The sequence below is a fragment of the Asparagus officinalis genome, chromosome 3, assembly GCF_001876935.1.
Source record: "Asparagus officinalis chromosome 3, Aspof.V1, whole genome shotgun sequence".
Classification (NCBI taxonomy): domain Eukaryota; kingdom Viridiplantae; phylum Streptophyta; class Magnoliopsida; order Asparagales; family Asparagaceae; genus Asparagus; species Asparagus officinalis.
In genome coordinates, this window is record NC_033796.1 from 105,253,432 (window position 1) to 105,274,583 (window position 21,152).

The following is a 21,152-nucleotide window of genomic DNA, read 5'->3' on the forward strand; positions in this document are numbered from 1 at the left end:
TCGTCGGGTTCGGACCGCGGAGCCTTACGAGGCAGGGGGAGGGAGAGCTCAGGAGGAAATTTGGGGATCTCAATTTGGAGGAGCTCGAGCCCTTTAATTCACGTTGAGCCTGCAGTTTCCAATGTTTTAATAATTATCTCCAGTTTCCAATGTTGCTAGCCCACCATTTGTCGTTCCAATTTTACCCTTTTCACATTATTCTTTACAGCTGATGTGTATTAGATTTGTCTATATTTTTAATTCTGCCATCGAAATGTAGGCCATTGGATTAGATAGATTGGATGGTTAGGATAGATTTTTAGTTCTCTAGGTTTTTATTAGAACCTCTCCCTATGGGCTAAATACTCATATTGGTATTTTAATTTCACCTCATTTACCAAGAAGATATTTTAATTAGACAAACATGCTTTAAGACATTTTAATTGATTCAACTTACCAACAAGACCATTTTTCGCGTCGGCGACTAGTTTTCCAATGAGAGCTCGTCACGTGCGGGGCACGTAATGACTTATAAACAAAATATTATGTTTCACTTTCTTCTTTAGCGGATAATCTAGTGTACTTTGCAAAACAGCTGTTGAATATTATGTTTCACTATTCTATGATTGTGGCTTATAAACAAAATATTGCTTCGTTTATATGGAGCTTCTATTTTTGGATGAGCAAGAAATTGTTGGTCCCTGAATTGGCCAAGTCTTTTGGAGCTCGTAGTTCTTGAAGCCAAGTGGAGGCGTGTCGTATAGGCAATGAATTCTTGATCGAGCAAAGCTCACACGCTCCAATTACCAATGGTTAAGGGGGATGAATTATGGATTAATTAGGTCATAAATTTAAGGTCAAGGAAATTAGTTAGATCCAATATTGTGGCTTAATTTGCTTGTTTCTCTAATACATTGCAATTAAAGTCGCTGCAATTAAAACGGAAAAATGCCTTAGGGATCTAAAAACACGAGACCCTAAATGAGACATGTGAGGTGTCGGTTCCCTGTTCCATGATGCACTGTTCATGAACAGTGCATCGATCATGAGATAAGGAGCCAACACCTAACATGTCTCATGTAGGGTCCCATGTTTTTGGGTCACTGTGGCACCACCCATTAAAACGTTTGGACCAAATTTTGTTGCTTTAGACACACACCACGGACGCAATAAAAAAATGATGCTCCGATAGCAATTATTAGATCCATATAATTACGTACAAGTAGATGGTTTGTTTTTGGCCTCTAATTCCTATTCATAATTAGCAAGGTAATAATTGCTTCTACTAAATTTATATATTTATAGATATAGAAGAATGTGATAAAAATCATACAGAACTTTGCTAATGGGTTTGGCATTACTTTATGTTAATCTCAACGTGCAAGCATAGAATTAGAACATTCATCTACATGACGTTTTCTTTTTTCAAATAAAAAATGTAAACATTATGAGAAAATTTAAGCTAGAGTTCAAACCGCGATTACAAATTTTATCACAATTAATTAGGTGGGTCGACAAAGCAATTAGAGATGCACCACGAGCGTTGTCTCTCGAAAGGAACAAGATGTTGTTTTCATCATTGACACCTTCATGCGTCAATGACGCAATCGTGTCCTCGCTATTTTTTTATTTATTTTTTTTTTATTTTTCCAATTTGTTGAACATAAATAATTGATTTATTATATAGTTTGTATACCCTGGGATCGTAACGTGCACAAAGAATTCTTCTATGGAAAGCATTTGGGGTTAAAAAATGACCTCACACTTGAAGAATTTAACGGAAACTTTAAAAAGAAAGTGTAACAAACCATGCATTTTCTTGAAAAATAAAATATGGTCCTCCTCCATGTTTTATGTCATGCACGTATCTCTCGCGTTGAGCAACTTGTATTTATAACTAAAAGTCGATTTTTCATTGCATTTGACTACAGAGAGAATCAAAATCCTAGTAAAATAGCCTGAGCTCGATCATAAGACGGATGTCGCACGCAACGTATGTTATTTCGGGCAAGTATTGTATATTCATGTACGTCCAAAATGTATATCATTTCAAACAAAAAAAATTTAATAAAATTTTAAAAAGTATTAGAACTCTTAATGCGCGCGTCGTATGTAAATTAATACTCAAATATGATTCATATTAAGGTCCTAGCAACTTAGGCACATGACACAACGCGGACGCAGAGCGTAAGTAATAACCTTGGAATTCCTCAATGGATGTTTTCTGAATCTACAAAGAAGGATCTCTGAATCCACAAAAAACTTTGAATCCACGAAGAAAATATTAAAAGAGAAATTTTATTAATGAAAAGTTATGCCTCTAGGGCTTACAATACTCTGCTTAAATAGAAAATAAACAAGACTCATACTTATGACTCAAACTTTATCAAAAATAGAGATAACAATCCTAAAAGACTCCCCAGAGTTAGGGAAGTAAATCGGTCAAGCTTGGAATCAAACCGGATTTGCTTTCTAATCAAAACAGACTCCTAAAACATTACCTAAAATAGTAAAAAACTGACAAAGACGCTGATATCCCTCAATCCGGAGGGATTTTAGCGAAATGGACAGTGGTAAACCGAACATTGGTGGGTTTGGTTGAATCCGTCTCAAAAAAATACGCGATTTACATATATAATTCGTCTAATTCCGACTTGCGGTTTGAGAGATATATGACCCGTTCTTTGTTGCAAGTTATTTTCTGTCTTTTTAATTGTGGACGCCACAAACCCCTTCGACAATTTCTATACCGAGACAGGCAAAATAAGAAGCAAAGAGAATCAAATTTCTGTGACTCAGTTCAGATCTCCAACAAAGAACATGCATGTAGTCGAATACAGAGCTTATATTAATTAGTTAATTAATAAGAATTAGGAAAGGCTCAACCTTTGTTAAACTTGTCATCAAAAAATGACAAGGACAAGTTGAGTGAGCCTCTGAGTGTTGTTTTCGTTGCCCATACGAGTTGATGATACTTTTGTCATGGCAGCTTGAGGCATGAGTCATGATCCCATGTGACCCAACCAAAGCTGGCCACCCTCCAATTAATACCCCCCCTCCACTCCGTTTAATTTCCCACCACAAATTCTTAGCACCCCCAGTTCTAATAATAATAGTAATAACTAGCAAAACCCTATAATAATAATATTTTATCATTTATTATTTGTTTACCGAATATTGCTTGTATTAGTACTCTTAAGTGCGTATTAGCACCTTTCAAATATTGTAATCGACAACTTATGTAGATGCGTTCGTAACTATTGCAATCGACGTTTTGGATCACATGTGCTTAGGATAGCAATCAAACAAGGCCCTCTAAAATATCATTCGTTGTTACAATATAAAACTATAAGCTCTAATTCTCGCCCAAACTTTAAAGTTTTTAGTATAAGAATTAGAGGACATTAAGATGGTATACGCTGCGTGACTCCAGGTTTCGACTCATAAAAAAACGTTCAAGTTGCGGGGATGTGCTACAGTATAAAATTATAACCATTAAGCCTCACGCTACTCTGGAGCTTGGTTGCAATAATTAGAGTGACTTTACGAGGTTTTTAAAATAATCTTAATTTTATCCCAACATATCATAAGATTCCCGTACTTGAATATCATCACTCTCCAAATCTAGAAAACTGAAAGGATTCTAGGATTATTCCTTGGGACAAATACTTTTATGTATACCTCTTCTGGCTTATCTATACCATGCCGTATTTTCATAAGATGATGCACACTAGCTAAAAATCCGTCTCGTGCTACATCATAGGCACACCGGGAGCGCAAAAAATTGCAATCATGTACATTTGAAGTGACAGTAAAGAAGTCTCAATCCTCGGTTTTTATTTGTAAAGTCTCTACTCCTCGGCAATTGAAGCCCCAATATCTATGAATTAGTTCATGCTTGCCTAGCCAAACGCATAAAGAAACCTGCATTCTTCCTTATTTCTCTCACATTTTTATTTGTATGAGTATTATCTATTTCCGATGAAAATTTAAAAGACCGACCCGTTCTTTCTTATTCTGCACAAAAGAATCCGAATCAATTCATGAACCATAGTTTTTCGTTGTTACGACAAGCGCATGGATTCAATTACATCGGAATCAGGATCCGACCCGTATCCGTACAGTACTGCAGAGCCTCATCGCATCTGCAGCTCTCTCACGTGCGTTAGCAAGAGATTCGACGACCGGAAGCCGACCGGTTGGGCGTCGGTTGACGTGCAATTCCAGAGCTTTTGGCCGAGACATGGAACCGGCGATGTCGGTCATCGTGAGAACCGTTCGGTGGCTGTACTTGGCATGTAACAAAATAGAAGGGTAAATCTCGCAAAAAAACCCCCACACAACATTTGGGTCGTTTCACGCAAAACTCCCATGAACATTTTTTTAACTGAAACCCCCCTGAAGTTTGGGGTGTCTCACCAACCACATCCAGTATTTCAAGCTTCACCTGACAACATGTAACGAAAACACAGGAGATTGAGTTGAATAATAGAACTTCCATATTCGAATTTCTCAAAAAAAGTTTCACATTCTCTAATTTGGTTCATCACTTTTTTTTTAAAATTAAATTAAGTTGTTTCTATACGACTTGGAAACTGCAAACAAACCTTTTTTCTTTTTGCTGAAAACCTTATACATTGCAATATTTAATACATACACACTATATTCCACCCCATTTTTTCTTTTCAAACCTCATTTTTCTTGTTTTGGCTTTTCTATTCCCGAGAATCGAACCAAAGTATGGATTGATACGAAAAATTATTTCGCCCTCGGTTCAAGTGTGAAATAAACAAAAAATATACTTAGCATTAGAAAAATGCATTTTTTTTTGGAAATCATGAGTTTTCTTTCATTTTTATGGAAATGAAACCAATAGCTGCTAAGAACGCAACTGTACTATCTCTCAAGAAAGAATAAATAACAATAATGGGATAAGCTTCACAAAATGTTCAAGGAATTTTGGCCATTTTGAAATAACTCCTAAAAGTTTGAAACTTTAAAACTTCACATTTTTCCGAATCAGTTTTCAGATGACTTGGAATTTCTTAGGATTGTCTTAAAAAAAAATAGGGGTGCGCGTGCGAGTGAATTTCCAATTTTTTCTTTGATTTTTTTTTAAAAATTTAAGCATAACAATAATAATAACACTGCATCTTCAACTTTTACGATGATTGACGGTTACGTTTGATTATGTTTGTCTCCATGATGCACATTCCATAAAATGTCCAAAACTTGCACATATTCTCTACTACGCCCTAGTGTAAATATAACAATCATCCGAATATTATTCTCATAAGAAATGATACAGGTACACCCTCAGTCATATCATCGGTCACATCCCATCTTTCACTACAGTGTAGGGGGGCCCACTTGAGATTTTTAAAAATCTCAAGTGGGTTCCTCTGCACTGTAATGAGGGAGTGGTGGGTGAAAAAAATCTCAAGTGGGCCCTCATGTACTGTAGTAAGAGAGAGGGTATGACTGGGGTGTGCCTGTAACGCCACTCTATTCTCATATAAGCGTCCATGTACGGCCAAGACACGGCCCTGACCCTTACGTGGACTTTAAGAGCCGGAGACATTATAGCCCAAATTATTACTCTGGTGTTTTTCTGCTAAATTTGAAAATCGAGTCCATAATGTTCCCGAGATTTGCTTTGTGCGCACGTGGATTGTCGGTGCACGATATATCCCCAATTTTCCTTTTTCATTTGGGCTTTTCTACCTATATACTTCAAATTATAGCTTTTCTTTTTTCATTTTTATCCTCAATTCAATTTATTTACTTTATTACTATTTTATTTTATTTTTCATGAGGGTCGAGCCTCCACAAAAGTTACTCTAGCTACGTCCACCCCTCAAAATGGATTGGTTACAAAGTAAAGACCACAAATTTTAGATAATATGATAGTAGCAGTAATTACTTTCTTCCTTAAGATATTAATTGTCAATTTAAATCCATGTTAATTAGTATAGTTGTTACACAAGAGAGGATTACAAAGAGTAGAGAACTTAATATAATTAAAGTCGAACTTATAACCTAATATCTTAAGTATAATATTCTCATATAAGAGAGAAAATACAGCATTCATCATATTCATAATTGAGATTACTTCTTGGTTTTTATCTACATTAATTTATAGAATGAGAGCCGATCAGATTTTTTTTTTTTTTTTTTTTGCATTTTACTTATCTTCAAGAAATTTGACCCCATTCAGAGAAAATATGAAAAAAAAATAAATGTTGAGAAAGATTTGGTCAAGTCCCCTCATTCTCGACCCACCCCTTTATTATTTACATTATCTACTTTCCAAAGCATTTTATTTATTCATCAACTACTTTGATCTCAATATGACTCACAAATATTAGGTAATATCTCAGATTTAAAAAAAAAAAAAAACAGGCCCGCAAAAAATGCCTCCAAATATTTTAGTCAACCTAGACACGAATGGATAAAGACAAAGCCGGCAAAATTGAGAGTGGACCTTGTCACTGAAATCTCTAGGAGACGTGAAAAAAATCCCTTAAATCAATGAAATTATATAGTTAATGAACATGATCTCGACATTAATGATGTTAAAGCTTCCTTAAGTTTTAAAAGCATATGCATGACTTACCTAAGTGTCACTAAGCTGATTATAATCCTTAAGGCACGAATATATATTCATGCGCTCCCTCCGAATTTTTCTTCTTAATTTGTTTAGAATGAATTTGATAATTATAACTTTTTAATATGAGCTTGTTGTGAGCTTAATAATGTGTCAATCTGATAATGGTAACCTTAATATAAATTATTATTTAAAAAATAAAAAGCATAATGCAACAGAGTCAACATAAGATAACATGCAAAGTCTGAATAAAGTCTTATAACCTAGGAACTAGTGAAATTCAAGATATGTTATTAGTCACTCTTAATATGTTATTAATCACTCTTAATTAAATTTAGTCCCTCTAACTATTAAAGGCGGTGGTAGTAAATTTTTTTTTAAAAATCTGTATAAAATTTGTGACTAGCAAGATTCAAACCGGGGTTGCTCTAATACCATCTTAAATTAAGTCGATCTAATCATTACACCAACAGCCACATCGGTTCGAATCATAACCGCTAAAAATCAATAGATAATCAGATATTTTAAACATGATCGATCATCTTGTTCCATAAAGACAGGATAAGAGAATCCAAATAATAATACTTCTTTGTTCTTTCTGCAAGATGGGGGATAGGATTATTGTTTGTTAATATTGTCATGTTAATTTAATTAATATTTGCACATATCCATAACCTTAGGCATGGGGACTTCGAATTTATTAGAGGGGTCTACGTTATTGAGATTATGGCCCAAACACTAGGCAGTGGTCTGAGTCAGAGGTCACACAAACCAACCAACACGGCCCCATTTTTAATTAAGATCCGTTTTTTTTTTCTTTTTTTTTCTTTTTTTTTTCGGTAATAAGTTGATGTCTATGGCTTTCACGTGACCTATTGTAGAACCTAGCTTTGTCTTTTCTTTTTTGAGTCTAGGATCACAGAATGGAGTAATTATTGATGGGCCATCATCCAGTTATGAACTCTTTGTTTAGTGCAATATAGGAGTTTGTTTATAAGAAAAAGGGGTAAATTTCTCTCTCAAAAAAAAAAAAAAAGAAAAAGGGGTAAATTTCACACACACACACACATAAAAGTGAGTTATGTTCATATTATTTTATTAGATCTTAATAACTTTTACTGGTCTCAAATTATTGAATTTATACTCTTTTATTATCATTCCTTTTATTTGGGCCCGCAGCTCGTCTTATTAGAATGTTTTGCGCTTTCGCACAAATTAAAATGCAAGGACCAGTCCCTACTCAATGTTTCTTTTTTACTCTTTACAACTCAACTTCCGGAGGCCCAAATAAAAGCCTATATTACTGGCCCACAGGCTGTTCTTTTTTTATTTTCCCCCCGGGCCGGATCAAAACAAAGTATGATTACCATGATTAGAGCAGAGGCATCTTATTCGTCAAGATTACGTAATTACTAATCGTGATAACTAAAATAGACGAAAGGTGGCGTTGCGTGTACACAAGCTCACGCAAAATTACTAATCATGATTAATTCCTTATTTAAAAAAAAAAGAAGGTCTGAGTTGTTTTCCATCCCAAATTATAGGAAATGTTTTCCATCCCAAATTTGATTTCCTTGTATTTCTTAAAAAAATTATAGGAAAAGTTTTAAGAAGTTAAAAAGTACAAATTTTCTTATTTTTTGTATTGTGCTTGTTTGGTTCAAAACAAGAAAATGAGAAATAACTTTTGGGAAAATAGCAACATTTCCTATAATTTATAGAAATGTAACCAAACACCACCAACTTTATAGAAAAGTGAGAACTTTGTAGAAAAGAGTTAATGAGTTTTATTATTTAAATAATGAATGCGTCAGATTTACAAGAGATTTCTTCCCATTTTAGAAGGAAATCAATTTCCATAAAATTTGGTACTTTTGGGCACTTTACAGAAAACATTTCTGTAAATTTTTTTGGAGCCAAACACAGTTTATAGAAATGTATAGAAAACTCTTAATTACATAAATGCCATACGTCAGTACTTTTGAGAAAACATTTCTCAAAAACAATGCAACCAAACACCCCCTAAGAAAAGGCTGGGTCTGAGATCCAATGATGTAGTAGACAGTATTTACAAAGATAAGAAATTGAATAGAGGGGACAGAGGATGAGAATAATCTGGATTTTTTGCATGAGACCTTCTATTTCTATATCGCGATACTTTTAAGTTGAAAACATGCTCATTGCGATCTTTACAAAAACGAGGAAGTAGGTTGTAACGATTGTACCTTCGTATTCATTTCTTCCGTCAGTAAGGATTTGTATTCGATGTCAGAAATTTTTTTATAAACTAGACAGATTCCTTATGCGTGAAACGCTTTCTTTAAAGAAATATTTGCCCCACTTGATATTTATAGTTGCTTCGGGGTAGTGTAAATTTTTTTTCCCATGATACAACAGAAAATAAAAATTCCAGCAAGCAAATCTGGAATTTTTTACTAATTTGTTGCGAAACAAGTTTGTAGTATTGCAGATGTTTTTATCCGAAAACTTTTGAAAAAGAAGTGAAGTTAAGATATCTGATATTATAAACTATTTATAAGTTTGAAAAGACGCTTTCAACAGTCGTAATTTTTCAGAACACCCATCAGACCAAACAAACACTTTTTAACGGCCACTTGACGTGGGGCTATCTTGTTCTTACAAACAAATACTAACATTCCATCGCCCAAGAAATGCATAATTCTTGTAAGTTTCACAATGAAGTAGGGTACGTACTACGAGGTCCTTCATTGGCTGACGGAAGATCGTAGGCGTTCTTCTCATGCCAGAGGCGTTGCTTGCAGCGCATCCAAGCTTGGATTGTTGATAGCTTCACGCTTGTTTCATGAGGATAACTTATCAGTTGCTTATTAAGGTAGTGAGATTTATTTTCTTTTCTTTTTTTGTCAAGAGTAATCTTTAAGAAATAGAGTGTCTTTACTTATAATAGAGGTGGCTCCTAATTGCATAGGAAAGAGGACTATTTTAAAACGATTTCATTTTTTCCGTGGTCTTAGTGAAAAACATACGGATTGTAAAGGGAAATTTTGTAAAAAATACTGTTTTTGCTAAATAATTAGCAAAATCTACCATTTTGCTAATTATTTAGCAAAATCGACCTATTTTCAGCCAACATGCTAAAAAAATATCGATTTTAAAAAACGCTCAGCTCAGAACATACGAGACTACTAGTCTCGTATGTTTTGAAAGAACTAATCAGGGATTCGGAGATCAAATGAGTGCTCAAAACATACGTGACTACTAGTCTCGTATGTTTTGAAATATCGATTTTAAAATATGTTTTTTAAAATATCGATTTTAAAAAACGCTCAGCTCAGAACATACGAGACTACTAGTCTCGTATGTTTTGAAAGAACTAACCAGGGATTCGGAGATCAAATGAGTGCTCAAAACATACGTGACTAGTAGTCCCATATGTTTTCTGTGAGCACTAATCCGTGATTAGTTCACCCAAAACATACTAGCCCCGTATGTTCTAAGCTGGGCGTTTTTTAAAATCGATCTCTTTTTGGCCTGTTGGTAAAAAAAGATGTCGATTTTGCTAAATAATTAGCAAAACGGCCGATTTTGCTAATTATTTAGCAAAAAAAAGTCTTTTTAAAAAATTTCCCCATTGTAAACTACTCTCTTTATCAGACACCTGAAGTCTAGAATATTATAATCTGGACGTCAAAATGGCGTGGGTTTTTTTTGTATTTCAACTTTTATAAACAAACACCGGCAGTAATTAATTCATTTTCAATTTCTTGCGAAGAGGCAACCCCATTAACTTTTTCTTTCCTTCCAAAAATTTAGGCTGCACAACTAAAAATATTTAGGGGCTGTTTGGTTCCGTCCATTTCTTTATGCCGCTTTGAACAAACTCAGAAAACCCCTCCACGTCAGATTTTTAACCCTCCCCGTCAGTTTTTTTGTTTCCGTCCATTTCTTTATGCCGCTTTGGTTCGCTCGAATGGAAGAGGGAAAACTCTGCTGAAATCGCCGCCAACTAAGATTTTTTCCCTCTCCGATTTCCTTCCCCAACCAAGTAAAATTGATGAAAGCTCTGCCACGTCAGATTTTTTTCCTTCTCTGCTTTGTTTACAAAAGTTTTTCTTTTTTTTCTATGCGAACCAAACACAAGAAAAATAAATACATTGGTTTCCCACCATTTTTTATGTGCGAACCAAAGTAAAACAATCTATTTCTTGAAAAAGTTTGGAAAACTCAAAACTTATATTTCTTTACATGGAATTGCATTTCTCTATATCAAGGAAACGAACCAAACAGCCCCTTAGGCTAAATCGAGATATATAAAAAAGATATTAATTAACAATAGGTGTTTCAAAATCATCTCGACGACCAAAAAATCGGAACAAACAAACGAAGCTATAACGCCGGATCAAAACGGATCGATCCCGCCTCCGTTATTATATATATATTTTTTAAATACCCCTTCTGCCCTTCAGAAACCTTGCAAGCAATCTTATAGTGACTTGTTGACAAACCCTATAAAAATCTAGAACGTAATTAAGAAACCAGCGCTTTAATCTCCCTTGAATTTCTTTCGTTCCCACGTACGTAGATTTTCTTACAAATTAATTATCGATCTCCCTTGAATTAATTAATTCGAAAAAATTTGTAAGCTCGAGCTCGTCGGTCTCGGATCCGAGAATGGTGTCTCAGGAGTACTTGAGAAGGATGGAGCTCAGGAAGAGCTACCGGAATCTATGGCACAGCGGCCTCATGAGCGCCGTTGCCGACGACTGCCCCTGTAACAAACCCTAACCCTAGCTTTTTTTTTTATGCATGTCTTCTCTTTTCGTAGCTACGTGATCTTTTTTTATCTGATCGTAACGCTGTTGTTTCTGGCTTTGTATAGATTGCTGTTTGGCGGCTTGCTGGTGAGTTATTATGAATCTTTGGAATTTTTTTTTCAATTTTTTTAGACTGGATGATCTGATTGTTTTTGTAGCTAGATTGCTGTTGTTTCTTTGTAGTTTAGGTGTATAAAATACGTCGAAAGATGCGAACTTTTTTGTTTCTTCGTAGTTTTAGGTTTTGTTGATAGCAGGGCCGTACCTAGGAATTTCGGGGCCCAAGGCCAAATATTAGATGAGGCCTAAGTGATACGATACAACTCATAATAGATTTTATCTCATTCTTCTTACCTTTTGAGTTGTAAAATTACTAATTAAAGTTTTATGTTCAATATTTTCTAACATATTATTTTTCGATAGATAATATTGCTAAACCATTCAATCTATCTTGTAACATGGTTGATCTTAAATAAGATTTTAGTAATTTTAATTTTGAAAAACTTCTTTCATCGGAAGTAATTGTTACGGGTATAGTCAATATAGAATGTTTGGCAACATAATAGATTATAATTCATCATTATTGTCAAAATGATCATAAAAAATTTACTTGGTGGTGTGACGCCAAATGATATGCAAGAATTTATAAAATCATAAACAGTATATTGGTCTCTTACTTTGTCAAAGTATTAAATAATATAGTTTAGGCTATTTGTTCTCTTTTATTTTTGTCCCACTTATAATACTAGAACATTTTCTCATTGCTTTTGTACATAAACTTCTCAATACCATGTATGGACAAGATCTCTTTAATCTTTCTATATTTATAATTTGTCACGACGTTAGAACCATTGATCAACAACTTCACCAAATCCTAACCACACATCCAATTTCTCATGGGCCTCGGCCTCACCTTCACTCACGCGAAATTAGGGCGGAGGTGGGACCCACATGAAATCCGTGCATCTCGCTCAAGCTCACGTGAAGAGTCACATGCTGCCTCGTTGCCGTTCCAAACTCACAACAACTCGCCGCTGCAGCTTCTATCTTAATCTCTCGAGCTCGATTCCACCGCCAACCCTCTACTAACTCCGCCGCCACAAATCCAACGTCTGCATGCTCCATCCTCTGTCCAATAAGAGCTTGATCAACCATCAAGCTGAGCTCTCCGACTAGGCCCTACCCAGGATGAGGCCCAATGCAGAGGCCTTGACTGCCTAAGGGCTGAGCCGGACCTGGTTGATAGGTTTTTCAATAGGGGTTTTGAACTTGTATAACATATGATAAAAAAAATTAAAATGAATATTTTATTTGAAGGAATGTGCTGCTATTTACACTAAAAAGTAAAAACTCTGACGTTGTGCTGAGAATTATGGATTATAATTTTATATTTTAACTAGCACTTTGATGGCCTTAATTATTTATGTGTCAAGCAGACTTAGGAATTACAGAACCTTTTGAGCATATTCAATGTTGCAACTGAATTAAATGTGCAAAATTTATAAATATTATCAGAAAAAAGTAAGATTACTATTGTCATTAGAAGGATTATTGTTGACTCTAGACCTTTTTAAGTCTAAACAACTTTATTGAAACTGAACAAAACTGAATTAATAGTGAAATTAGAGCATAATTGACATATGAATTGTGGAACCTTTTGAGCAATTAATTTGTACGAGCAATGGAAGCAGGAAAAACTTAATTTCTAAACTGTTACAATGGAAACTGTAGTCTCTTGTTCTTGAATATTTGAACAGCATGAATGCTTAACAATGAAAAGCATCCAATAATTAGAAAGCGGTGCAGGAGAAAAATATATGTTGTATAAGGCTATAAGCTTCTCTTTAACTTATGCATATAATATGACCTAATAAATATTTTTTGTGTCTAGATTTTATCTAATTCACTTTGATTTTTCAGCGCGCCGTGTGTATCCTACATGCTTCGTAAGCGAGCTCTTTATAATGACATGTCAAGGTATAGCCTTAACTTATATTCTTCTATATAACAGGATTTTATACAATTATTCGCCCCGGACTTGTATAATTAATTTTGTTGTGTACAGGTATGTTTGTTGTGCTGGTTATATGCCATGCAGCGGTAAGTGTGGAGAGAGTAGCTGCCCTGAATTTTGCCTTGCCACTGAGGTAACACCAATGTGTACGGTAGATTAATTCTGCATGTTTGAGAATGTCGATGAACTAAAAACACATAAGATTTTATGTACAGCTAATTTTTTTATTAGTAACTAGACTTGCCAACTTGACATTGTTTCAGGTTTGTTGCTGCTTTTGGAATTCAGTTGCCTCGACACGCTTCCTCCTGCAAGATGAGTTCAACATACAGACCACTCAATGCGACAACTGCATCATTGTACTCTCCTTACCCTCTCAAATTCTCCATCTATTATGCTATATAATCAATCTAGTGTTTTTCTAAACTATAGGGACTCAATTTTTGCTTGAGCCAACTCGCCTGCATATTCTCCATCGTTGCGACGATTGTTGGTAGCGATGAAGTCTCGGACGCTGCACAATGTCTCAACTGCATCTCAGATTTTGTTTACTGCTCGTAAGATCACTTTTCGCTTTCTCCCGTTCATCTCCCTTTTGAAATGCATACCTGTTTAACCTATTTACATTGCCCTTACAGAGTCTGCGCATGCATGCAGGTAAGCGCCTAAACTACATTTTGTATGCAAGTGAAACATTTTGAGTCAGTTGCAGTTGTTTATTCTTGCAACTAACAAACTCAAGGGGTAATTGTTGATATACCCCAAATTACTATTGTTAATTTGAACTTTTTTTTTTTTTTTGGTCAATGAAAAATTTTATTCATTCAACCATATGAAAATTTTTGTACATCATGATTCTCATAATATGAGAAAACCTATATATTTGACAGATATACTAAAAAACATCATATGTACTCCGAAAAACTATTTACAGTGATAAAACCCATTCTCTATCTTCCGGAGCAGTATTGCCATTGAGTATTAGTATCAACATATCAACTTTGATCTCTTTAACTAGCTGATCAGGCCCTTTGGAATTCTGAATAAAAATCCTGGAGTTCCTTTCATTCCAAATCTTGTATAATGAAGTGTTAAAGGCCATCCTCTTAATCCTTTGCTTAAAACCCTTGCCTCTCAAACTGGTAGTGAACCATTCCAACATACAATTCCAGTTACAAGAACGCCATCTGAAGTTAAGCCACGACATGATCTTGTTCCAGACATTCATAGAGTATTCACATTCAAAAAAGAGATGTTAATTTGAACTTATTACTACCCATCTAGCTAGTTTTATTTTCGCAGATAAACCCCCTAACTGAACTCTTTTTTTGACTCGTACTCATGGAGAGAAAAGAAAATTGTTTTTTGACAAATGGGCCCCCTGAGAGTAAGAGAGTCAAAAATTTCAGTCAAGGATCTATTTGTGAAAATAAAACTAAAGGGACAACAAGATCAAAACAGGGATATATACTTCAGGGGTTCTATTCTATCTGCAATTGCAGTTGTGAAAGACCTTTATTCGCGGTGCGCATGTAACTCATGACTGCAAATTTTTTAAATTTAATTGTGAATAGAGCTCAAGTTGCAACTATAAATTATAAAATCTCTAAACAGAACCAATTAAAGAGCCACAACTTCAGCTGCATGCAACTGAGACTTGCATTATCTTGATCATGTATATTGCTGCAGACACAGCATAAGATTGAAATGGACAAGAGAGACGGCAAATTTGGTCCACCAGCAGTGATGGCCGCACCTCCGGTCCAGCAAATGTCTCGAATCGATCAGCCGCGATCAGCCGGTCCCACCTCAGGCTGGGTGTCCACCCCAAGCTGTTTATGGTTACCCTCCACCGCCAGCCGGCCAAGTGCACGGTTATCCTCCTCCAGCATACCCTCCTCCTGGTTATCCTCAGGCTGGTGGGTATCCTCCCACTGGGTACCCTCCTGCTGGTTATCCTTCGAAATAAACGAAATATAGTGTTGAGTAATTGACGTGGGGATTGTCAAGGGTTTTTATTTGGTTTCATTTTTTGTGTTGGAAAATATTTGGCATTGTTTAGTTGATATGAGATTTGTTAGGACTAGGTGTTAATTGGATTCTGATATTGGTTTTTCAATTTGTTAGTATCTTAAGTTATGGAGCTGGAGGATGTGCTTACGATAATATTGTGAAATGAGTGATTTGCAATATTAAGGTTGTCAATTTTTTTTTTTGGGATGAAAATTGAGAAATTTTGTATTGATATTTGATGATCCAAATCCATACCATGAACATATGCTCAGATCCCCAAATTTGGAGAATCCCTCTTCCTCCCCATTCAATCTCAAAAACTCAGATCTCTCTCCCCAATTCCAACGAGATCCAGTTCTTCAACATTCCTCGTTCGATCTCCCTCCTCCACGAGCTACAAGGCGGTCCTCCTCCACGAGATCCAGTCCCCCGCCACCGTGCGTCGGTTTCTTCAACATTCCTCGTTCGATCTCCCCAATTTTCTCAGATCCCCAATTGCTCGTCGGTTTTTTCCCCGCCACGAGAACCAGTGCGCCGCCACCCGCCACGACCTCCTCCTCCACGCGATCCAGTCCCCCGCCACGAATCCCTACTCCCTCGCTCGATCTCTCACACGCTGAGAGGACCTTGTTCCTCTATTGAACCTTTTGCCTGTGCTTCTGGTCATTAGAATTCTGATTGAGGGAAGGGAAAAGTTCTAAAGAGAGAATTAAGGAAGAATTTGAGGGAGGAAGAGATTTAGATTGAGTTGAAGAGAAGAAATCAGTTCATTTCATTCATAATGATCTCAGTTTACAACTCTTCTTTTATACTGTCGCTCTAAGCAAAAGAAACAAGAAACGTGCACAAAACGTGCACGGACCAAAAACAGACTTAACTGTTTCTTAACAGTCTGTAACAACCCTTAACTACTTGTAACAGATTCTAAACCTTTATTACAATGACCCCAGACTTAAAGGTATTGCACACAGCTCCCCAAGCCTTCGTTCAATCCCTGTTCAATCCCTTCTGCTGATGTTCCAATGTGATGTTCCAGTATTCCAGCTCTTCCAAGTTCAGTCCCCAACTCACCCGACAGATTCAGTCCCTGACAACTCCCTTCCCCTTAAATTGGACCTTGTCTCAAGGTCAAAGGTGGGAAACCTCTTAACAAGATCCCAGTAAGATTCCCAAGTAGAATCCAAAGGAGAACGTTGCTTCCACTTAATCAAAACCTGTGATATAAGCCTTTTTCCCTGAACTAAAGATCTTCTATCCAAAATCTTTTCAGGTTCATCTACCAATTCAGCAACATAGCTAGGAGGATTATTTTGAAGGATAACATCAACACCTATCCTTTTTTTGAGCTGGGAAACATGAAACACAGGATGAATCTGTGCCTGATCAGGAAGAGACAGCTTGTAGGCAACTTCACCAATTTTTTCTAAGATTTGGTAAGGACCATAATACTTAGGAGAGAGCTTATGAGTTTTGTAAGAAGATACACTCAACTGTCTGTAGGGTTGAAGCTTAAGGAAGACCCAGTCACCAACCTCAAAACTTCTATAACTTCTGTGCTTATCAGCAAATCTCTTCATCTGTTCAACTGCCTTCTTCAAGCTGTCTTTAAGGAACTGCAGAGCTATATCTCTGGAAAAAAGTGCTGCATCTACAGATTCCACTTTGCAACTCTTGGGAATATAGGAGAGTAAGGATGGAGGTGGCCTACCATACACTGCTTCAAATGGGGTAGTATTGGTAGCAACCTTCCAAGTGGTGTTATACCAAAATTCAGCCAATGGTAACCATTTACTCCATTCTCCTGGCTTATGGCAACAAAAGCACCTTAGATAACATTCCAGATTTTTGTTAGTAATTTCAGTTTGTCCATCAGTTTGGGGATGATATGCTGAGCTGAATTTGAGCTGGCTTCCCTGTAATTTAAAGAGCTCCTTCCAAAATAAGCTAGTGAATACAGAGTCCCTGTCACTAACTATAGATTTAGGCATCCCATGAAGTTTGAACACCCCTTCAAAGAACACATGAGCAACAGACTGAGCAGTGTAGGGATGTGACAAAGCAAAGAAATGGGCATATTTTGATAATCTGTCAACCACCACAAAGATTACAGATTGTGATCCACTCTTTGGTAATTTTGTGATAAAATCCATGGACAAATCCTCCCAAATATACTCGGGAATAGGCAGTGGTTGTAAGAACCCTGGGGATGCCACATTTTCTCCCTTAGCCCTCTGACAGGTATCACAAGCTTGAACATGAGACTGGACATCTTTTTTCATTCCCTTCCAGTAAAAAACCCTCCTCAGTCTATGTAGAGTTCTGGTAATACCAGAATGTCCAGCAGAAGGACTGTTATGATGTTCTGTCAACAAAGATGTCTTCAACCCTTGAGCATTAGGACTAACTAGAATTTTACCCTTATAGTAATAAATTCCCTCTTTTCTGGAGTACTCCTCAGTATTCACTTGACCTTGCTGTATTTTCTCATCAAGCTCCCTGAAGAAAACATCATCAGTGCATAAAGCTTTAATCTCCTGCAACCAGTCATTATTGACCATAGAGATGGCTGAAATTTCCACTTCATCTTCATAAATTCTGGACAATCCATCAGCAGCCTTATTCATTCTTCCTGGCTTATATTCCACAATATAATCATAGCCATGTAACTTAGCCAGCCATCTGTTCTGAACTCCTGCAATAATCCTTTGCTCTAGAATGTATTTAAGACTCTGGTGGTCAGTCCGTATCACAAAGCTTCTGCCAAGTAAATATTGCTGCCACTTCCTAGTAGAAAGAATTATAGCTAGTAACTCTTTCTCATAAGTGGATAGTGTAGCATTTCTCCCTTTCAGGGCAAAACTGAAATATGCTATGGGTCTGTCTTTTTGCATCAACACAGCACCAATTCCAGTTCCAGAGGCATCACACTCAATCACAAATGGTAAATTGAAGTCAGGCATGGCCAGAACTGGAGAGTTTGTTAGTGCCATCTTCAAAGATTTGAAAGCAGCTTCTGCATCTGGATTCCAACCAAACTGACACTTCTTCAAGAGATGTGTCAAAGGTTGAGCAATTGTTCCAAAATTCCTGATGAATTTTCTATAGTAACCTGCCAAGCCTAGGAACCCTCTCAACCCTTTGAGTGATTTAGGAAAGGGCCACTCCATAATAGCCTGAATTTTACTAGGATCTACACTAACCCCTTCTTGTGACACAATGTGCCCCAAATATTCAACTTGTTTTTGCCCAAAACTGCATTTGGACATCTTAGCAACTAGCTGATGTTCCTTCATAATCTGGAAAACCTGTTGTAAATGCACTAAATGAGCTTGCCAGTCTTTGCTATATACCAGGATGTCATCAAAAAAAACTAACACAGATCTCCTGAGCAACCTTTTGAAAATAGTATTCATGAGAGCTTGGAATGTGGAAGGAGCATTTGTGAGACCAAAGGGCATAACCAAGAACTCAAAGTGTCCATTATGAGTTCTAAAAGCAGTTTTTTGAATATCAGACCCATGCATCCTTATTTGATGATACCCAGATTTCAAATCCAATTTGGAAAAGAATTGTGTTCCATGAAGCTCATCTAATAGTTCATCTATGACTGGAATAGGAAATTTATCTTTAATGGTGGCTTTGTTTAAGGACCTGTAGTCTATACACATTCTCCAGCTCCCATCTGACTTCTTAACCATTACTACAGGTGAAGAAAAAGGACTATGGCTTGGTCTAATTATTCCCTTCTGCAACATCTCTTCAATTTGCTTTTCAATTTCTGCCTTCAATAAGTGTGCATGTCTGTAAGGTCTAATACACACTGGTTTTGTTCCAGGCTCAAGTGGAATTCTGTGGTCTATTTCTCTGGCAGGGGGTAGGTGGGGTAATTCTTGGAAAACAACATTAAATTTTTGTATCAGTTTGTGCATATCTGCAGGTAGTTCTTCACTTAAGTATTCCACTGTCGATTCCTGTAAACTTACACTGCACAATTGGATCAAAAATCCTTTTTCCTGTTCTCTAACTGATTTGGCAATACTTTTCTCATTGACTAGTTGCATCTCCCCTGGAACTACACCTTGTAATGTTCTTTTAACTCCATCACATAAGAATGTCACTTGTAACTTTTGGAAGTTTAATGTGATGTCTTCTAATGTCTTCATCCAATCTGCCCCTAGCACAATTTGGCTACCCCCCATAGGCATTACCAATAAGTTGATTTGAATGTTTACCCCTTGACAATCCAACAAAACTTCCTGGCACACCCCAGCACCCTTGATTACCTCTCCACTGGCTACCAGAACATCAAAGTTGTTAAATTCTGTAACTGTCAAACCTAGTTTCTTGACCAGCTTGGAATTAATGAAATTATGTGTGGAGCCAGAGTCTATCAGAATGCTAACGGCCTGATTCTTGTAATAACCAACTATCCTAATGGTATGGGAAGCTGTTATTCCACTAAGAGCCTGCACAGATATGGATGGAGCTCCTCTCACTAAACTTTCAGCCAATTCTACTGCTACTGAATCTGCTTCATCTTCTGAAGATTTATTTATCTCTTCTTCAATCTCCCCTGTCATGATACCCTCCAGTATGAACAACCGTTTATCCTTACATTTGTGTCCCCTATGCCATTTTTCATCACAGGTAAAACAGATGTTCTGACTCCTCCTTCTTTGAATTTCTTCAGGAGTAAGTTTTTTGACATGTGGAAGTGATTTATTCTTTTCTTGTACATGAGTTTCATGAGATGAGTGTGTTGAAGGACCCCCTTGATTTAAGACATTCCAGTTGCCTCTGATTTTCTTGTCATTCCTTTGTTTATCCTCAAACAATTTGGCCAAAGACACTGCTCCCTTCAAAGATGAAGGTCTAGCTGCAGCTACCTCATATTTTAACTCATCCTTCAACCCTCCTATAAATTTTTCCAATATGTGTCTTTTTGAAGGTTGATCATCCAATAAGCCTAAAGTCTGCTCAAATCTTCCCAAGTACTCCCTAACCGTGGATGTTTGTTTCATTGTTGAGAATGTATCATAGGGTCTAAGGAGTTCACTAGGCCCAAATCTGGTGAAAATTTCTTCTTTAAAAACTTCCCAGTGATTATAGTAGTCAAGATTTTTAGTGTACCACCTAAACCACTGTAGGGCTTCATCCCTCAAGTAAAAAGAGCAGACCTTAACCCATTCATCCTCCTGGATCTCATAGTAATCAAATATTTGTTCAATTTGTTCTAACCAAGACACCACATTCTCAGAGCCAGAGAAAGAAGGGAAATCCAGTCTCAAAGATTTCGGCTGAACTAACTTCTGATTACTAAAGAATGAATTCTTTTGAGGTAAGAAATTACCCTGATTTCGGCTTTGAGATAGGGAACTTTCACCAAGAAGATCAAACCTCCTCTGTGTTTGATGATCCCTCTCATGAATTTGGTCCCTGTTACCTGATCCAAGAATTCCATGAGTACTTCTTGATCCTGGTCCCAAGATTCCTTGATCGCTTCTCACTCCAGTGTTTGATGAACTCCTAGTTGCTCGATCCCTGGTGTTCTTGAACCCTTTAGCTACTTCTTCACAATTAGAGACAATTAGGACTTAAAAAAAAAGAGATTTTATTTTTTGTTAACCATAATTAAATTCATCCTCCACTTTGACATTGACTAACAAGATAATAAATTCAAACAAATTCCCCCTTCTCATTTGTTTGATTGTTAACCCTAATTAAAAAAAAGATTTTTCTTTTC

At 36.5% G+C, this 21,152-nt stretch overlaps 1 pseudogene; it reads left to right on the plus strand.

The window, feature by feature from the left end:
* On the plus strand, positions 11,104-15,586 carry LOC109835649 (annotated as a pseudogene).